Source organism: Podarcis pityusensis, assembly GCF_964106645.2.
Source record: "Podarcis pityusensis genome assembly, chromosome: 15".
NCBI classification, from domain to species: Eukaryota; Metazoa; Chordata; class Lepidosauria; order Squamata; family Lacertidae; genus Podarcis; species Podarcis pityusensis.
Genome location: NC_138040.1, coordinates 37,817,286 through 37,837,789, shown reverse-complemented (window position 1 = coordinate 37,837,789; position 20,504 = coordinate 37,817,286). Strand labels below are relative to the sequence as shown.

Genomic DNA, 20,504 nt, shown 5'->3' with positions numbered 1-20,504 from the left:
CTTCCCCCAATAAACTGTAATCTGTTTACTTTCACGAGGGCTATAATTTAAGCTGTAGCCTCAGCAGAAATCCATTCAGTGCCAACTCTTTCATAAAGTGTCATTTAGGCTGAAGATACAATCTCCCTCCCTGGCTTCCATTCTCGCGCAATAGCATGTTTGTGGAATAATCATCATGGCTTCGCTCAAACCGCCAAGGCTTTATTTAGATTCTCTCCCTAGCCCCCTTCCATATTTCTCTCTGCAACATACAAATGCTGCCACAGTAAACAAGTGCTCTTTTTGGAAACCTTTTACTGGTATGTAATTTTCTTTCAAACTGTCATAATAAAGCATTGCTCTTTGTTGCTAAGGAAAAAATATGCAGCCTATATTATTATTTTTTTAATAGGAAAAAGCCAGGAAATTCAACTAAATAGAACATCAGATGCAATTGGGGGAGCATGCAGGCATGAATGGTTGATGGCACTACAAATGACAAATACTTGGTGGGCTCGATTCCTTCTTCTAAGAGTCTCCAATCCATTCGCTTTTTGCTTTGCTACTGAAAACATCCACATGAAAGTTGTATTCCTGCCTCTTAACTCTCACTGGGTGAGCAGGATTGCTACTGTGCAGTGCTATTTGAAGGATGTGAGCTCAGAAGTGAAACACTTTTTTGCACGGCCATGCACATAGTGGCTCGTCCCAGAGAAACCACTTGTTCTACCAAGGGACAGAGGTTAATTTTGGATTTGAGCACAACACAATGGAATGAAAGCTATTTTTAAAAAATTAAATAGCTAAGATAAAGCTACAGAACATTACATTTATGCCCACATCCCTCCTGTTTGTCAGAAAACCTCATGATCTACAATGGATGCACTTCTGAAGCTGGGGCTGGTAGGTACACAACATTTTCTATATCTATTCTTTGTGTTATTATTTGGGTTATACTTCAGAGATCTTTACAATGGCTATACATTTTTGCAAGGGTGAAGGACTACCTAGGGCCTGGCATGCAGCCAACACAGATAACTCTTAAATCCATCCATATAATCTGTAGCAGATTGTGATACCCTGCTAAGGGCTTATCTTGAAGATTAAAATTCCCGAGCTGCACCATCTCAGCCTGCAACAAACTTTTAGAAAATAATATTGTATATAATAACAATACAATATAGAAAAGCAGAATTAAAGGCCCCATGACCCACAGGATCTCTAGGCATGAGAGGAACATTGCTGTATGCCACCTAGGTAAAGGTAAATAGACCCCTGACCATTAGGTCCAGTTGTGACCGACTCTGGGGTTGTGGAGCTCATCTCGCTTTATTGGCCGAGGGAGCCGGTGTACAGCTTCCGGGTCATGTGGCCAGCATCACTAAGCCGCTTCTGGCGAGCCAGAGCAGTGCACAGAAACGCTGTTTACCTTCCCGCCGGAGCGGTACCTATTTATCTACTTGCACTTTGACGTGCTTTCAAACTGCTAGGTTGGCAGGAGCAGGGACCGAGCAATGGGAGCTCACCCCATTGCGGGGATTCAAACCGCCAACCTTCTGATCAGCAAGTCCTAGGCTCTGTGGTTTAACCCATAGCGCCATACGCATCCCCGTATGCCACCTAAAATTCCTCAAAATCACAATGATCTTCTACTCATGCATTCTCTAGTGGTTGCTCAATACATTTTGCTGTCTAGTGCAGAGCTCAAATGGCAGTCCCTCTGTTTGAACTTTTAAAAGCCTTTCTGCATTATGCTGAGACATCAGTTCCTGCTTCTACCAGCCCTCTTATAATGGTGCCTTCTGAATCAGGATGCTTCATTCTGTTGTTTGGCAAGGCAGGCTCTGATGTTGGCATGCTGTTCTCTGGCCATGCCTCTGATGCCCATGAGTAGGTCCTTGGCCATCTCAGCTCTGGTCTTCCCTGCTCTCAGAAATAACGCATTTGAGGGTTTCTGCTGGCTACCGGAGGTGAGAATACAGCTAGTGGTATCTTCTAACTGCCGTTGCTTTTGGGCACAACAGGGACCTCTGCAGCGGTGAAGTCCTGCCCCTGGTTGAGTTCATCAGAGGTCAGTGCATCCAAACCCCCTATAGTATGGTGGATCAGGGCCTTGGATTGCTCTGTTAGAGACAGAGCTACCAATTGAGGTTCAAATCATGCCTCTACAGTGAACTCACTAGATGCTCTGTGACAAGCTGTTATCTGAGCCTTAGGCCGCCACTCCACTTCTGCACTAAGGTGATAATAACACTGCTCTACCTTACAGGGTTGTTGTAAGGGTGACAGCACAAGGTAACGTATGTGAAGTGCTTTGAGAACTCAGAAGAGCTGTCTAAACACTAAGCGTTATTGTTATGTTGTCAAACAAATCCACTGCCTAGTAGGCAAGGTGGGCCGTTCCAGTAAAGGGTTCAGACAATCTATGTGATAATTTGTGCTACATGAAAGCTGTACTGTATGTATTCCTCCTGCCTCCTCATTCACACACGCTCTGGATCCTTGTGCCGTGCCTCTCTTTTATCTCAAATCAGCAAGCTTAAGATCTGGCAGTCAGTCAACTTAATCAATCCAAACAGCATTCATTTATCATGAGATCCACACACTGCTTACACAAGAAAGTTCAAACAAGATGTTGAAGCTTTTGAATGATACAGAATCTCAGCTTGAAGGAAGGAAAGTTAATGGAGATGCTGCAGTTCAATCTGTCTGTGGTAATTCAGTCAGTCATGGATGGAACCTTAACTGCTTTGTGGTTTCTTCAGCACTCTCAATAACCCCTCCGCACATATAGAAGCAAGACAGAAAGGAATTCCGGGGACTGTATTCAACCAAACCATTGTGCTAGCAGAAACCCAGTGCAATCATGCCCACTAGTGAAATGGGACGTTTACCCTCTTCTCCTCATCCACTGTGCCCCCCAATCTGGGAATTATGGGAGTTGCAGCCCCCAAACATCTGGAAGATATCAGGTTGGCAAAATCTACTATAAACTGCTGACAATGGTTGCAACAATCTTGCAAGGTAGGCAGAATCTGCATATTCCAGAAGAGGCACTTGAATTGGGATCTGCCTATTCTGGATGTGGCATTGAGGTTGGATTGTGTTAGCAGAGCTGGATACCAACACCGATCTATTTATGTTTGTGGCGATCACGCAGGGTCCCCAGACGTTTCACCATCTATTGATCCCTGTGCCACCACTTTATTTCTCACTACTACCACCCAGGCCCTACCTGGGACAATACTGAGTCCAGTCAGAGTTAAACTGGAACATAAACTTCTGTTTATTTATTGCACTTTAACAAGCGTGTGGTTTCATAAACGGTATCAGTCAATTACATTCATGGGGTGCCTATCCAGATCTATAACTTCCGCTACCTGCTCTCACTCACTAAACCACCTCTCAGATATTTACTTGTCTTCCTAGCCCCTAACTGTTCCTGACTCAGCTTATTTCGTTACACTAACTCAGCCTTCCCACAAACTCTATCCCAATTCACTCCCACTCCAACCAACCACCCAACTCCCAACAATCTCCCCCCTTTGCCCCTCCCAGAGCTGGTTTTATAGTCCCTCTGACTCCACCCCCTGGGTCCTGATTGGATCACCTGTTTAACTATTTCACCTCCAGCACTCTCATATGTTAACGTCACAATGTTCAGCCAGCAAAATGAGTTGACCAGATCCTTTATCCCAGCCATGGTCACTGGGGAGGGAAAGGGAGGCTGAGCCCTCTTTCTCTAAATTGACTGTGAAGTGAAGAAGGGGGAGCTTTTTGACAGGCACATGCTGATTTGTTTTCTCTGCACCTAATACCCCCTACTCATCCATCCGGCAGCCACAGGAAGTGGTAAGTCACTGACCACTACTGCAGCAATGTGGACACCAGATCACCCTTGGCTAATCATCTAAGGCCCCACATGTCAGAGGTGGATGTGGCCAAAAGTGGGTGTAGCCTTCCCAACACTCCCACAGGCACAGAGAAGACCCCCCCATCTTTACAGATCAGCTGAGGAGAGAGGTTATTGCCTCCATCTCAGAGTGAGGGTGAATTGCATCTGCATTAGGGTGCTGTGCTCTGTTGAGATGTTTACATTTCTCCACCAGCCCCAGTGCTGCATGTAGTTTAATTCCCCACTTCCTTGCCACCACCAAAATCAGTGGATTTTAGTGGGCCAGAAAAAATTGCTTGGGAAGTCAGATTAGGCCTCTGGGCGGAGGGCTCATACCCTCCAACATTTCTCTGGTGAAAATAGGGACATCCTATTTGATCATCTCCTGCCAACCTAGCAGTTTGAAAGCACGTCAAAGTGCAAGTAGATAAATAGGTACCGCTCCGGCGGGAAGGTAAACAGCGTTTCCGTGCGCTGCTCTGGTTCACCAGAAGTGGCTTAGTCATGCTGGCCACATGACCTGGAAGCTGTACGCCGGCTCCCTCGGCCAATAAAGCGAGATGAGCGCCGCAACCCCAGAGTCGGCCACGACTGGACCTAATGGTCAGGGGTCCCTTTACCTTTATTTGATCATCATCATGAGACTATTTATACCCCACCCATCTGACTGGGTTGCCCCAGCCACTCTGGGTGACTTCCCACATATAAAAAAAACATAATTAAACATTTAAAAACTTCCCCATACAGCACTGCCTTTAGATGTCTTGGGAGGCAGATAACTCCATAACCTCCAACATTTCTCCAATAAAAATAGGGACGTCCTACCATACCCTGCAACATTTGTCTGATGAAAATAGGGGCTACCTGAGGAAATAGGGACATTCTGGGGACAAATCAGAAACTTGGATGGCTTCTGTCAGTCTGGGATTGTCCCTGGAAAATAGGGACACTTGGAGGGTCTGAGGGTTAACAACCTCTAGTAGCTGCATTAACTGGCTGGCAGAAACTCCCCAGGTTTTCAGACAGAAGTCTTCTTCAGCCCTACTGGGAGATGCTAGAAACTGAAGATATTTTGCATGCAAAATATGCACTCCCTACTGCTAAGGCAAGAGTCCTTCCCTGACGGAAATGTGTGGAAAGGTACAAGAGAGAGCATCTGTTTCATTGCACTCCAGACCCTATCAGTAGAGTCATTCCATCACTGTTGGATGGCAGGTTTCCTCCAAATGGGGAGGAGCCGTGTTGCCGTCCCCTCGCTTTGATCATGCCAATAAAGATAAGAAAGAACTCAGTGCATTCTCTTTAAGAAAGCAATGGATTTTGGAAAGGGCATTTTGGAGCTAAAAGTTCAGAAATAATAAGAGAAGGTGCTTTGAGATATCTGAGGCATGCTTAATTATTCCTGAGGGAGCTTATTTGTTCTGATTGCCAGCAGCCTATGTTTCTGTTTTTAACTTGAAATGGAAATAAAGGAGATAAGTTTCAAGGGGGTGGAGGGAAGAACGCAGAAGGAATAATCTCAGAAGGCAGGGGACAAATGTCTTGACACTGTCAGTTTGAGTTTCTATCAGTTTCTCATTTTTCTAATCCAAAATCTAGTTCACCACATTTCCTCATCAGTTTACAATTTGAAAATTGCACGAGCAATGCATTTTTAAATGCTATTTTCATATGCAATATGCGTATGCAATATGATAGCCTCACTTACCGTAACATACAAGCTTTGGGTCAAAAACTGCATTGGACAATTAAGAGAAGGGCAAATTTCCAAGGAAAGCTGGAGTTTGACATATGTAAAGTTTGGGGCAGTGTTAATTGTGTGGGCCTAATACGTGCGCAATGCAAAGGCATCATTAAAGACAGACCACCTGAACAAGGCAGGTTAAGTTTCCAACAAAAGAGAAAGGGGCAGCGTCTTTGCAAGGATCAAAAACATGAACATTCAAATTAAAAACGCCACCTATTTCTGGCCATTCTATGATTGCAGTAATCCCGACACTGATGTAGGGATTGGCATTGTAGCGACAGTCCTTGCTATGGGGCCTTCTGATGCATGTGTGCAACATGCTTATGCACTACAGGCATAACATGTATGATGAGGCAGGGCCCCTCATCACAAAGAGAGGTGCCTACAAGTGTGAAAGCGTTTGCACCTAGGCACCTTGCAGATATGCACTGCAATGTATACAAGGTGGTGGTGAAGCCTGGAACTGCCCCCTGCCTTATGCACAGAGTCCCAACCACACTTGTGTAATGAGTTTGCCTGCAATGTTTCAATTCAAAGATCAGATGTACTCACTGGTGGAGGAACGGGAGTGCAGAGGGAGCGGCCCGCCCCCGGCACCACTATTCCGGTAGGGTGCCATCGTGGCGGCCCCCCTGACATGCGCCACGCACTCCCCTGGGTGCTGGGCACCACGCCTTTGCGGGCAGTGCATCGCGCTCCCTCAAATGTGCACCATGCCCCTGCGGGTAGCGTGCCATGCCCCAGGATGCATACCATGCCCCTCGGGGCGCATGTCATGCTCCCCCCAGGGCACCAGCCACGCCCCCGCCTGCTCTCCGCCCCTGGTAGCAGCTTCGCCACTGGATGTACTGTACAGTGGTACCTTGGGTTACAGACACTTCAGGTTACATACGCTTCAGGTTACAGACTCCGCTAACCCAGAAATAGTACCTCAGGTTAAGAACTTTGCTTCAGGATGAGAACAGAAATCGTGCTCCGGCGGTGCAGCGGCAGCAGGAGGCCCCATTAGCTAAAGTGGTGCTTCAGGTTAAGAACTGTTTCAGGTTAGGAACGGACCTCCGAAACGAATTCAGTTCTTAATCCGAGGTACCACTGTATATGACACAAGCACTATAGCAGGAATGGTCAGTGCCAAAAACCCTGTTCAGAAATGTCATTCATGTGTTCTCAATAGCCATGACCCTGATATCTTGTGAGCCAGCCAGCCCAACATACTGGCATCCGAGTGAACTGGCAGGATGGAGCCTCCATGTGTGCAGCTATATGTGCAGATACCTAGGGTGGGGCTAGTTTAAACACATGACATAGGGGGTGTGACTAATTGCTGCAGGCGTATTACTCCTTCATATGCTAAGGAAACACTTGAGATTGCTTCTGAACAGAGCTACAATTTTCCTGGCTGCACTACAATGCTAGCTTTGCATTCTCCCCCACTCCTCCTCATTTTTGGCAGTTCCTTGCTGTCTCACTAATCAAAATTGAAAAGTAAATATAAATCATTCTCTTCCCCCCAAATGAGTTCTAATAGATTATAATAAAGACATTTGTACTTGAGATAGCATTGCTACACCCATTCATTACAGAATATTATTACTCCTGGGTTATGTCTTAACACCAGGTAATCAATAGTTGACAGTACGGGGTAATCTGCACTGAAGTGTTCTATTAATTAAGCGCCCTGACGCGATAGATGACATTCCCCATTTCCTGTAATTTTAGTGATGAATTTGCTGTAATTATTCATTGATAATATCTGCTCTTGGATGCCAACTATCAATCCCTCCCTTTTGGCACAGGCTTTTCTATTTCTCTGCCATGCTATTGATTTTCCATTGTTGATGCAATTATAATGCAGCCTCCTGGGATATTTACCATGTCCCCCTGACATCTTTATATTTTGCACTTTTCAGTGAATAAAACCAGGATTAAATAAACCTCCGGCTCTTAGCAGTTCAATCTATAGTAACTCACTAGCAGCCAGATGTAATTTGTGACAACAGGAACCTTCGGAGAGGTAAAGGATTGGGCAGTAAACGAACTTCACCTCACTTCTTTGCCTTCTCCCCTGGAATTCTGTCCGGCAGGAGGAAGGAACCCTCACCCAGTAGCAGGTGATGTTCTGGAGAGGGCTGTAGGTTGTATTTTCTTGCCCAGTGCAAAGTGAAGGATGAAGGGAGCATTTCAATGCCTGCCTCCTCCTCTGAGGTAAGGCTACCCACCTTGTTTTCACTCCTTCTCCTTTTTTCTCTGCTATCACCCCACCCCTTGTTTCCATGCCCAGAGTCTTCCCTGCCTCCAACAGCATTGCTTTGTCCTCTGCCCTGAGGCTGCTTCAGCCCTCTCATCCTGTCTCTCAATATTTGGCCCATCCAAGTCATCTTTGTTTGTTTGTTTGTTTGTTTGTTTAAAAAATAATAATTAAATTTTCTGTTTTACCATTTCAGATAAACGTTTTACATACTTAAGATATCAATGACTTCCCTTCTTCTCTTTCCATGGTTCATTTTACATATCTTATATCTCTGCACATTTTACAAAACCTGTACCAATCAGTTTTCCATTATGACATCCATCAAAACTTATTTATACTTTTGAATTTATCTTAATGCTGCCAGTGTTTTCAGCTATACACAATTATTTTCCATATATTTAATAAACATTTTCCAATCTTCTCCAAACGTACGGCAGCTCCAACGTGCCTGGCATGCTCTGGTCCATGGGGTCACGAAGAGTCGGACACGACTAAACGACTAAACAACAACAACAATTTAATAATAATAGTAGTAGTAGTAGTAGTAGTAGTAGTAATGATGTTATTATTTTGCCCCAGCAGCTCTGGGCGGCTTCCAACATAAATAAAAACATAATAAAACATTGAATATTTTTTTTAAAAAATTCCCTATGCAGGGCTGCCTTCAGAAGGCTCAGGGGCCATACCCTCTGATGAAAACAGAGACATCCTAAGGAAAAGTGTGACATTCTGGGATCAAATCAAAACCGTGATGGCTTCTGTAAATCCAGGACTCTCCCTAGAAAATAGGGACACTTGGGGTGGGGTCTGGGTTTGGTGGTCCTCATTTGTCCCCAAGGTCTGAGGTTCCCCAGGACAACCAAACACCCCAACATTTCAAAAGGCTTTATGGCCAACTATGCATTTAGAACCAATAGATGAAGCAATAGGTGCTTTAATTCTTTCTCCACTGGAATGTTCAGGTAGGCTGAATACATACATTCAAAGCACATTTTAATTCCCCCCCAACCTAAGAATCCCAGGAATTGTAGTTTGTGAACATTGATAGGAGCTGTAGCTTTGTGAGAAATAAATTACAGTTCCTAGGATTCAGGGGTGTGTGTACTCTAAATGTATGGCGTTTATGTAGCCATTGTCTCTGCTGAAAGGCCCAAGCCTGTTCTCAGATCTGAAGAATTACTGAATCTCTGTGTCTAGACCTTTCTGTAGTTATCAGCAAGAAATGAAAGACATTAGACAGACACCCCAAATATATGATATCTATCTATCTATCCATCCATTTTCGAATGAGATAGATAGCCAGATACTCTCAAATCTTTGTAATGATGGCAACCCATTCTGAGCAGCCCTTGAACGCTGCTGGTGAGACAATTCATCACCATTACAAAAAGAATGAATTAGTTTGAGGGCCAATTCAAATTGTCTATTGAGGTTTAGTACAGTTGCAATAACAGGGTTTTCTTTTTCCAGCCTTGTGGAGCAAAATGTTCCCTTCATCTTTCACTTTGCATGAGGCAAGAAAATATATTATTCCTTGAGTGCTTATAGGACACATTTTCAGTCAGTGGAATCAAGCTCCTCTTAAAAGGGCCTTTTCTGTAGTGGTTCCCCATCTTTGGGACACCCTCGCCAAGGAGGTGTGCCTGGACTCATCTATTGCCTTTCCAATGCCAGGCTAAGATATTTTTCTTTTATACACAAGCATTTGAACACTGTTCCCTGTCTTTTGCTTGCTCAGTCGATAGTTTTTAGCTGCTTGGTATTTTATAGTGATTGCTTACAATACAGTGGTACCTCGCAAGACGAATGCCTCGCAAGACAAAAAACTCGCTAGACGAAAGGGTTTTTTGTTTTTTGAGCTGCTTCGCAAGACGATTTTCCCTATGGGCTTGCTTCACAAGACGGAAATGTCTTGCAAGTTTGTTTCCTTTTTCTTAACACCGTTAATACAGTTGCGACTTGACTTTGAGGAGCAACTCATAGAACGCGGTGTGGTAGCCTTTTTTGAGGTTTTTAAAGACTTTGGTGATTTTTGAAGCTTTTCCAAAACTTTCCCAACACCGTGCTTCACAAGACAAAAAAAATCGCAAGACGACAAAACTCGCAGAACGAATTAATTTCGTCTTGCGAGGCACCACTGTAATGTTAAGGTGGCAGATATGCTTGGTAGAACATTTAGTGGGAACACTTTTAGTTATCATTGTAGTATTTTTTAAAAAAGTTTACTGTGTAAGTCGCCTTGAGAACTTAAGGAATAAGGCAGGTCATGAAAGAAATAATACTAAAAATACTGATAATATTAAGTTGTATTCAATGTAGCCCTAAGTAGGTAATTCTGTCAGGACAAAAAAATTATCTTTGCACAACAGAATGATCTCTCTCTCTCTCCCTCCTTCCACTATGTACTACCTAGAGGGGATCGGGAGATTTTGTAGGGGGAAGAAAGGGGAGAAATTTGCTTGCAAAAGTGTGGTTGAATACCACCCAATAATAATGATTAGAGTAGACCTGCCCGGACCAAGACCATCTGACTGGGTTGCTCCCGCCACTCTTGGAAGCTTCCAACATATAAAAATAATAATAAAACATTAAACATTTAAGAAACTTCCCTATACAGGGTTGCCTTCAAATGGCTTAGGGGTCAGATAGCTCCATACCCTCCAACATTTCTCCAGTGAAAATAGGGACGTCTCATTCCATAGTACTAATTTTATTATTTATACCCCACCCATCTGACTGGGTTGCTCCCGCCACTCTTGGCAGCTTCCAACATATAAAAAAATGTAATAAAACATTAAACATTTAAAAAACTTCCCTATACAGGTTGCCTTCAAATGGCTTAGGGGTCAGATAGCTCCATACCCTCCAACATTTCTCCAGTGAAAATAGGGACATCCTAAGGAAAAGCAGGAAATTCCGGCATCAAATTAGAAATCAGGATGGCTTCTCTAAATCAGGGACTGTCCCTAGAAAATAGGGACACTTGGAGGGTCTGCATCAAGTGGCTCCACAGTAGCTGCCATCTTCACCCTCCCCAAAATGCCTTTGGGCCTGCCCCAACATAGCAACATTACATCAGAGGCTGCTGGTTGAGACAATGTCCTCTTTTCCCAGGACACGTCCTCTTTTTCATGGGTATGTAAAATGAGAGTCGCCATAGCGATCCATAGTTAAAAGCAGAAGTCTGCAAATGAGTCCTCTTTTTTGATCTTCAAAATATGGCAACCCTACATTCTGGAAAAGAAAAGAGGGTGGTGGCTGTTGCAGACCTGCCCAGACCACTCCAAGACCGCTCTGGCCTGCCGCCAGCTCTTCCCCTATCATTTTGTAAGCTCAGGGCATCAGGACTGGATCACTGGCCTGAGAGATTATACACCTTGGTGTGCCTGAATCACCAGCCTAGGAGACGCTGTGATCAGGGTGGGGTGGGGGGCTGGCCAGGGAGGACCAGGGGGAAGGGGCTGGATAGCCAACCCAGCAGGTGTGGAGGAGTTGCAAAGGGGACCCTCTGAGGGTCTGCAGAGGGATCCTTGTTCAAGGCCACCTCAACCCTGATGCCAGGTCTGCATGGGTGAAATAGAGTATGGGAATCCAGGCTTCCTTCTGACATTCCTCTGCTGTGTACCAAATATAAAAGCCTGTAGAATGCCTCATTATTCACTTTTTCTATTGGCTCTCTGCAGGCTGGTTCTACAGTCCAGTTAAACAACAGTGCTAGGAACTGCAAGCTGGCTGAGTGTGGTTGTTTTCAACTGGGAGAACTGGCTTACAGCTCATCACGTTGGCTAAAGTGCTGACTTCGTCAAGAAGCAGCTGCTCCCACAAAGCCGTGTCTTGATCGATAGGTTTCTGTATTTAGTGTCTCACCTGGAATGAGCGTATTAGGATAATTGAAGGGCTATTGCTATCGCTGATGAATTTTGCTTTTATTGAAAATCAGTCAGCATGCTTAAAAAGAAGTGCTGGGGGAACTAGCACAAGTTCATAAAGATCTTTCGGCACACACAGCAATAATAAAAATAAAAATGTTCATAATCTTGTGATTGTTGGCTGAATTTCATCAGCCTAGCCAACCTTGAGCTGCTTTTGCATTTCTCTACAAATCGCTTTTTGCTGACAGATAGAGGAATGTCAGTGTAATGGAATCAGTAGGTGGATGCTTACTGGAGTGCCAACGTATGTGTTTTGAAGAGGAGCTGTTCAGGTGAAAAGATGCCACTTTCAGCCCAGTCTGAATATCATGACAAATTTATCCAAGGCAGAAAAGAGCAACTGAGTTGACCGATTTTATCCTCACAGCAATGCTATGAGGTAGCTCAGGCTGAGAGACAGTGAGCAGCCCAAGGTCGCCCAGGGAGTTTCATGGCTAAGTGGAGATTTGAGTATCCCAGGTCCTCCCACACTGTAACCACTACGCTGTGCTGCCTTGCATGTTGCTTTTACATAAAGGGGCCATGCCCGAAGAGAGCTAAGAAAAATTGCAAGGCTGCGGTTGTGTGTGGAGTTAGAATTACTGTTGTCTCCCTCCAACTTTACATGTTGCTCTTAGCAATGGTTTCAAGCAATGGTTTGATTGTTCTGCACTCGTCCTGCCAGGCAATATCCCCACCTCCCAGGCAGCTCAGGGTCCCTGTCCTCTGAGGAATGGAATTGCATTTTCTCGTCTACAGTACATTTTAATTGTTGGAGTGCTGGGGACACTTCCCCAAAAGAAGAAGTGCTTGCTTGAGAGAAGACAACCTGTTTCCTTCTCCAATGAATAAACAGTGGTAATTCTTCTCCAATGAATAAACAGTGGAATACAGTGGTACCTCGGATTACAGACACCTCGGGTTATAGGCACTTCAGGTTACAAACTCTGCTAACCTGGAAGTAGTAACTCGGGTTGCGAACTTTGCCCCAGGATGGGAACGGAAATTGTGCGGCGGCAGCAAGAGGCCCCATTAGCGAAAGCGCACCTCAGGTTAAGAACGGTTTCAGGTTAAGAATGGACCTCTGGAACAAATTAAGTTCATAATCTGAGGTACCACTGTAGTGTGTTTCAGTGCATTATACAGTGGTACCTCGGGTTACATACGCTTCAGGTTACAGACTCCACTAATCCAGAAATTGTACCTCAGGTTAAGAACTTTGCTTCAGGATGAGAACAGAAATCATGCCCCAGCAGTGCGGCGGCAGCAGGAGGCCCCATTAGCTAAAGTGGTGCTTCAGGTTAAGAACAGTTTCAGGTTAAGAACGGACCTCCGGAACGAATTAAGTACTTAACCCGAGGTACCACTGTACCTGAGTTGAGTGACAAGCCCTTCCTCGGGATAGCACAAGCGCCGGCAGAAGAATGTGGCGGCTTAAAAAAAATTGACAAAGGAGTAGGACTGCCGTGATCCTTTTGCTGAGCCTGAGCTTCCAGATTTCACTGCCAACAATGACTGCACCTGGCTTCCTTTCTACTTTGACAGCAGGGAAGCAATTTCGGGATAACATCTTCCTAATGCCACTGCACTCTGCAACTGTCCTGAAAACCGAAGAGAGCAAATTTGCTGGGGCCTTTTGTTGTTTTGTTAATAGAACTATTAGCTTTGATTGCTGCCTCTAAGGAGCTCATTGTGTTGGGAGGAGATCTGTCTGCGTCTCCCCCTTCTTCTTTTGAGCTGTTGTATCATTTCTCCCCTGCCAGCTATCTTTCTCTTTCCATCAGCTCTCAGCTTGCCCTAGAAGTTACAGCTGCTTTGCTCTCTTGGTGCTCTGGCGCCTTCTCAGCTTTGCCACTGAAGCTCTCTGCGGCCATTTTGATTGCCAGGAATGCTTTGTGTGCTACCCGTGTATTTAACTGCTGATATGCCAGAGGCTCCAGACTGCACCCAGTGCTAGCTATACTCATGAGTCAACCTTTTGTAATAAGTATGCATGGATGACTTAGGCGCATTACATATCCTCCAACATATCTCCAATGAAAATAGGGACGTTCCATTCTATAATGATAACTTTACTATCTACACCTCACACATCTTACTGGGTTGACCCAGCCACTCTGGGTGGCTTCCAACACATATAAAAACATAATGAAATGGCTTAGGGGTCAGATAGCTCCATACCCTCCAACATTTCTCCAATGAAAATAGGGACAGCCTAAGGAAAAGTGGGACATTCCAGGATCAAATCAGAAACCAGGATGACTTCTCTAAATCAGGGACGTCCCTGGAAAATAGGGACACTTGGAGGGTCTGCCATTAATCTCAGTGCATCTGCCCTGAGTAATACATGCCATCCCAGCCTCTCACCCTGGGAGACAGACATTTCCCCCCCTCTCTCACCCATCAACCAGCAACCATCTACCACCCCCAGGAGTATGCAATCTCTGGACCTTAATAAAGGCCCCAAACACAGGAAAAAGAAGAAAATAAAGATGAGGTGAAAGAAAGAAAGAAAGAAAGAAAGAAAGAAAGAAAGAAAGAAAGAAAGAAAGAAAGAAAGAAAGGGAAAGGAAAGGAAAAAGATTAAAGGAAAGGAAACAACTGGGCTGGAAAAATATCCAAGTGCTGCCAAATTATAGAGTAGGGCTGGAGAAATTGTGACCCTCCCTCCATCTCCCATCAACCTCAGTCAACACTGCCAGTGGTCAGGAATGATGGGAGTTGTGATTGAAGAGCAACTCCCTAGCCTGGCTGTAGAAGAGAGGGTTCCTTTGATAAGATACAATATTGTTGTGCCCACCCTCACTTTGCCAAGCAGCCAGGAATTTTAGGAGCATAGCTTACCCAGGTTTGGTTTCTTGTTGGAAAGAAATCAGTAGGTGCAAATGTCATATCTGCATTTATTTACAAATATATAGGTTGAAGGGAGATGGCACGGAACAGCTTAAAGACTCTAAGAGACAATCAAACTCCACTGCTCGCACCTAAGGTCTCCTCCAAGGAGGCAACCAGCATCCCATTGAGGCATCAGATCAAGGTCTGCATTTTAAAATGAGCTTAACAAATATATTTGCAAATGTTTGTATGTTTTATGCCAGGCATAAAGCAGCTGGCTGGGTGCTTTGGCAGATGTTTATCTTCCTAAACAGGGCCCCTCTGATCTATAGCAGTGCCTCAGGGTTGTAAAAGGAAATTACAGGCTGGGAGCAAAAGGTCACACTGACCATACAAATTACAGAATACAATCAAGCTGCAAAAAAACACTAATTAAGAGTTGGTAAATAGTAAGTTTTATTGTTTAACAGAAGACTCGAGTCACATCTTCCTAAGGTTAAAGGGCAAGAGCTAATGGGAACAGCAGCTGGCTTGAAAGGGGTTGCTTTTGGAAACTGTTTTTACTTTGAAAAGGCCTTTTCTTCTAAAAATCTATATATGTTATGTATGAAATATATTGGCTTAAATGTAATTATGCAAAGGATTTAGAAAGTAAGAAATGTTAGATTCTTATGTTAGATTCTTATTTCATTGATGGTGTGTGAGAAGGTGAACCCAAGATCTCTGTTTAAGATAAAATTTAATTAGCCATCTGTTTTGGAGTGAATAGGGCAATAGGGCAAAGATGATCTGATAATTAAGGTGCCTGGTCGAGGCAAATGCAAGATATATGGCTACTTGTCTGCCATTTATGGATAGAAGGAAATATAGCTCTTTGTCTCCCATAAAAGGTAATAGGAAATGGGTGTATCTTTTATGATTGGTTCTAGCAAACAGCCAATAGGAATTTCAACCAGGCTGATTGGACAGAGGCAGCCAAAGGAGGAGCAAGGGGGCTGGGCTGAGGAAATATAAGTGCTGGCCATCAGGGCTGGAGTGGGCAGAGCTTTGGTAACCATATACCACTGTGTCTCTCATTTATTTGTCTGACAAATAAATTATTATTTTAATTTCTCTATTGCTGCGTTGAATATTTCATTCCAGCTAAGCGTTAACCACAAGCAGGGTGCTACACCATGACAAGGTTAGCTTACCGAATCCAAAACTCTACTCTCTGTCAGTCTCTCCCACATTGCAGTCTCTTCAGATGCAGAGACCTGCACCACATCATCCTTATTAAAGAGTTAGTCTTCACTGCTTACATCCAGTTCTGAATGTCTTGCCTGGTTCCTGAACCATGAGTCCTGAACTCCGCATCTGCTGCCAAGCCTGTACCATTGCTTGCCTGAATAAATATCTCTTACTTACTTACATGTAAGAGCCTCTATCTGCATTTGTTGGGTACGAGGCAGGACACCAGGAGAGGGAAGGCTGCTATAACCACTACACCACACTTCCTCTCTGCTGTATGTGTAGACCATCCTGCAGTCCGTAAAACCATGGCTGCACTTTCTTGCATCTAGAATCAAAAGCAATAAGCATATGCCCCCTTTAAAAAAACCTTTCCTATTCATATTACTTCCATCCCAGATTTGGACAGTGCTTGCATTTATATTTATGCATATATTTACCTCCAGCCAGCCTCCTGTTGTTGCTTGACAAATTCTGATCGAGAATGCGTTGCTGACTAGTTAGGATTTAATGCCAACCCATGGCAATAGTCATAAAGCTAAACTAAGAAATGGAGCAGACAACTTGGGGGCTCCTCTGATGGCTTGTGAGCTGGTTGCGGCATCCATAATCGGAAGAGCCATTAGAATAATGGTGCTACATGAATATTTTACTTTCGCATTGCTAGGGGGGAGTGATAGAAAGCCACAATTGGAGGGAAATTTGGGACACGGGGAAGGAGAGTTTCGCCCTCCCACTTCTTCTCTTGGGCTGCACATATTTTGTGCCCAAACCCAGGAAAATTCTATACACGTAGCCTTCATAGTCTCCATGCAAACTTGGCAAGGGAAATCAATAAAATGCATACAGATATGCCTATTTAGTTTGCATTAACAAGCTTGATTGTAACCCTGATCTTCAAGCCTTTTTTTTTTTTTTTTTTGAGAAATAAACAGTGATTCCAGAGACAGGAGAGAATATGGGGAGGTAATGGGAGGGAGGGCATAGGATCCCAGATCCTTATTGAGTTGTATTATACAACTTCCCTTCTTCACTCCCAGTCCCATACCCACCTGCTGCTACTGCTAGCTATGTGAGGTGATTGCATGGCCTTGTGAGGTCTTCAGGCTTCTTTCCGCAGCACTGAGGACTAGAAACAATCTTTCAAAATGAGAGCTGGGGTTACCCTTTCACCCTTGCCCCCATTTCTCTACTCTTCCTCTGCACTGGATCTTGGATTGTGAGTTCATCAGGGCAAGAACCTATCCTCTTATATTTAGTGCTATTAGAAGGTGCTATTCTAACAATAATAATATGAAAATTCAGTCATTGTGCTGTTTGATCACAGGAGTATAGAATAACAACTGCAGCCATATTCACATGTGCATGGAAGCGTAGTGGAGAGTGGGATCATGATTGCTGTCCCTACTTCCAGTCTTCTGTGTGGAAGCCTCCAAACTTAGAAGCTGTGTAGGACCACTGTTTGACTAGGAGCCCTGGAAGTAGGAAGGTTCCGAACTGCATATACAAGACCTACACTTGGAGACACATTGGACACACATTGTTCAGGCTCATCACTGGCCATACAGTAAGAACAAGGATTTTCCCCCAGCCAGAACTCACTGGAACTGAGGTCTGGCACCTCTCAGTTCGACACCATGCCCATTATAAGAACAAGGGTTCATGGCGAGTTCTGGTACCTCTTTTTCTGGAAAAATAGCCAATGGCCGCTTTGAGTCCAGCATCCTGTTCTCACAACCAGACGGGGAAATCCTCAAGCAGAATCTGAGTCGAAGTTCATTTTCCCCTCCTGTACCCTCCAGAAGTTGGCATTCAGAATCATTAGAGCAGGGGCATCATGGCTGGCAGCCTTTGATCTCCCCCTCCTCCATATGGGCTCTCTCTCCTCCCGTGGGGTCAGTGATGGGGTCACTGGGCACTGTTATGAGAATTATAAGGTCAAAGATATAAAATAAATGTTCATAAATGTACCAGGCAAACACATACATAAATATATAAAACACATGTCTGAAACAGGACAGGAAAACAGCCCATTTTGACTCTTTCAGTGACCTCAAATATTCCTCTGCAGTTTGGATGGAAATGGGAAAAGCCTCCCAATTCTCTCTGTGCTCACAAATCCTGCCTTAAGGGCACATTTGTGTATGAATAGGGTGAGCCTGTGACCTGGACTCCGGAATTAAGTATTTATCATCACAAAAGAATGACCAGGCTCTCCAGCTAAACCCATTAACAGGTTTCCTGCCAGACAGGATTCTGCTGTAGACCGCCCCTTCTGTGATGTATGTATGATGTGTTGGGGGGTGGCGCTGTGGTCTAAACCACTGAGCCTAGGGCTTGCTGATTGGAAGGTCGGTGGTTCGAATCCCTGTGACGGGGTGAGCTCCTGTTGCTCGGTCCCAGCTCCTGCCAACCTAGCAGTTTGAAAGCACGTCAAAGTGCAAGTAGATAAATAGGTACCACTCCGGTGGGAAGGTAAACAGCATTTCTGTGCGCTGCTCTGGTTTTGCCAGAAGCAGCTTAGTCCCGCTGGCCACATGACCCAGAAAAACTGTCTGCGGAGAAACGTGTGTTCCCTTGGCCAGCAAAGTGAGATGAGTGCCGCAACCCCAGAGTCGTTCATGACTGGACTTAACTGTCAGGGGTCCCTTTACCTTTACCTTTACCTTGAGCTGTTGTTGTTGTTTAGTCATTTAGTCGTGTCTGACTCTTCGTGACCCCATGGACCAGAGCACGCCAGGCACTCCTGTCTTCCACTGCCTCCCCCAGTTTGGTCAAATTCATGCTGATAGCTTCAAGAACACTACCCAACCATCTCGTCCTCTGTCGTCCCCTTCTCCTTGTGCCCTCCATCTTTCCCAGCATCAGGGTCTTTTCCAGGGAGTCTTCTCTTCTCATGAGGTGGCCAAAGTATTGGAGCCTCAACTTCACGATCTGTCCTTCCAGTGAGCACTCAGGGCTGATTTCCTTCAGAATGGAGAGGTTTGATCTTCTTGCAGTCCCTGGGACTCTCAAGAGTCTCCTCCAGCACCATAATTCAATATCTTGAGCTACAGGGTGGCAATTTCAAAAGTCTATATAAGGGCTTGCACACCTTTGTTCTGGGTTCCTCCTCCCTCCTGCGTGGGGGGAGGGGGTGAGCACCCTGTTGCAACAGTTTAATGAAAATCATGCTTACTAGCTGCTTTGTTTCTCAATATTCTCTGGTTGGCCTCTGTTATTTTCTCCTATGGATAGAGAACCTTCTTAAGGACTCTGTATGAGCTCTTGGGTATCCCATAAGGAAAAAGGAGCAGGTTTTTTTTCTTATAACAGCACAATACCTCTTCAGTCTCCATGGATTCAGTGTAAACATGGAGAGATCATGTGACTACGTATCTGACTCACCTTTTCTGCCTGCTGCCTTGGTTTGCAATGTTTATGTAGTTAGGACCCCTGCCACTCTATTTTCTGGGTAAGATATGGGGAGCTTTTCGGTGTGCACAATGTAATCCAGAGCAGTATTAAGAAGAAACCATCCCGGAAATTGATCGACCACATGAAACATCACAAGACACTTCATGTTTTACACAATTTCTAGTTACACCAACTTTGCTTTTATGTCCTCTAGTTAATAGCCTCATCATTACTTGCAACAAGATTTCAATGGCTAATCAATACTCCCAGGGGGCATTGGCACCAGTTAGAAACACGCCGGGGGAGAGCAAACCGCGAGGATAAGCAATCCACTTGGTGTCAGAGCAGAGCTGCTGTTGGCCGGCCAGGCAGGTCAGGCAAGTGGAGCGACACTGCTTGAGACTTTGGCCCCTGGGGTATGGAAACAGACATTACAGTTATAGGTGTTTGCAACCTGTGGTGTGAAGTCAGTGCAGCCGGCAGAGTGAGTGCATGGATTAAATAGCACAGAGCCATGGCCGAAAGGTTTGTCTATTGGAAGAGTTTGTAATGAACAACAGCAAAAGGCAACATTGCAAAAAAGAAAAAGGAAAAAAAGAAAAAAAGAAAGTACATTATAAATCTGCTCCTTATTGTGCAAACAGCTTTAGGCTGACTTAAAAAAAGCAAACTTTTATTAGCTGCGCATTAGAAGACATTTTTAAAATCATTTGATTATTGTAAGAGAAATGCCAGAAATGCACATTTCCATATAGATAGAACTTTACTGCTAGCATTATAGCGCTGCATTTTAAAGAGGGAAAGGCAGGGTTCATGCGGTGAGTTCTTTCTGAGGCATTTGCACAGTGGTGCTAGGCTGTGACCAGCTTACAGGGAAAGGCTTGCTTAAATAACCCCCAATTCACGAGCAATTAGGGAGTGACCCTGCTTATTTTGCTTTACTGTGTCTTTACTGTTCCCCTGGTTGTCTCTGTCCTGTGTTCCACTGCTCTTGAAATCCAGTTTAGGGATAAAGGAGAAATTTTAAACAGTTTTATACACAGAATTCTGACCCAATCCAGTCTGCCTACATCAGACTTCTTCTTGCATCAAGTATATTCTGACGATGAAGGGGCTTGTGCATTGTTGGGTTTTTGTTTTTGTTTTACATAGCCCAAAGATATGTATGAAAATATTTTTTTAGAATAAAAAAAAAAGTATATTATAGATATTTATAATGTGCATAACAGAGTCAAGCCCCATATGGTATAATATTTATGC

General features: G+C 44.4%; 1 protein-coding gene across 1 annotated transcript in view; it reads left to right on the top strand.

Moving 5' to 3' along the window:
- Window positions 1–856: 856 nt before the first annotated feature.
- Window positions 857–20,504, top strand: part of LOC308463843 (glyoxylate/hydroxypyruvate reductase B-like) — a 32,255-nt gene continuing 12,607 nt past the window's right edge. Inside the window, 1 exon segment of the mRNA XM_080982636.1 lies at window positions 857–882. The gene's annotated coding sequence lies outside the window, so the exon portion shown is untranslated.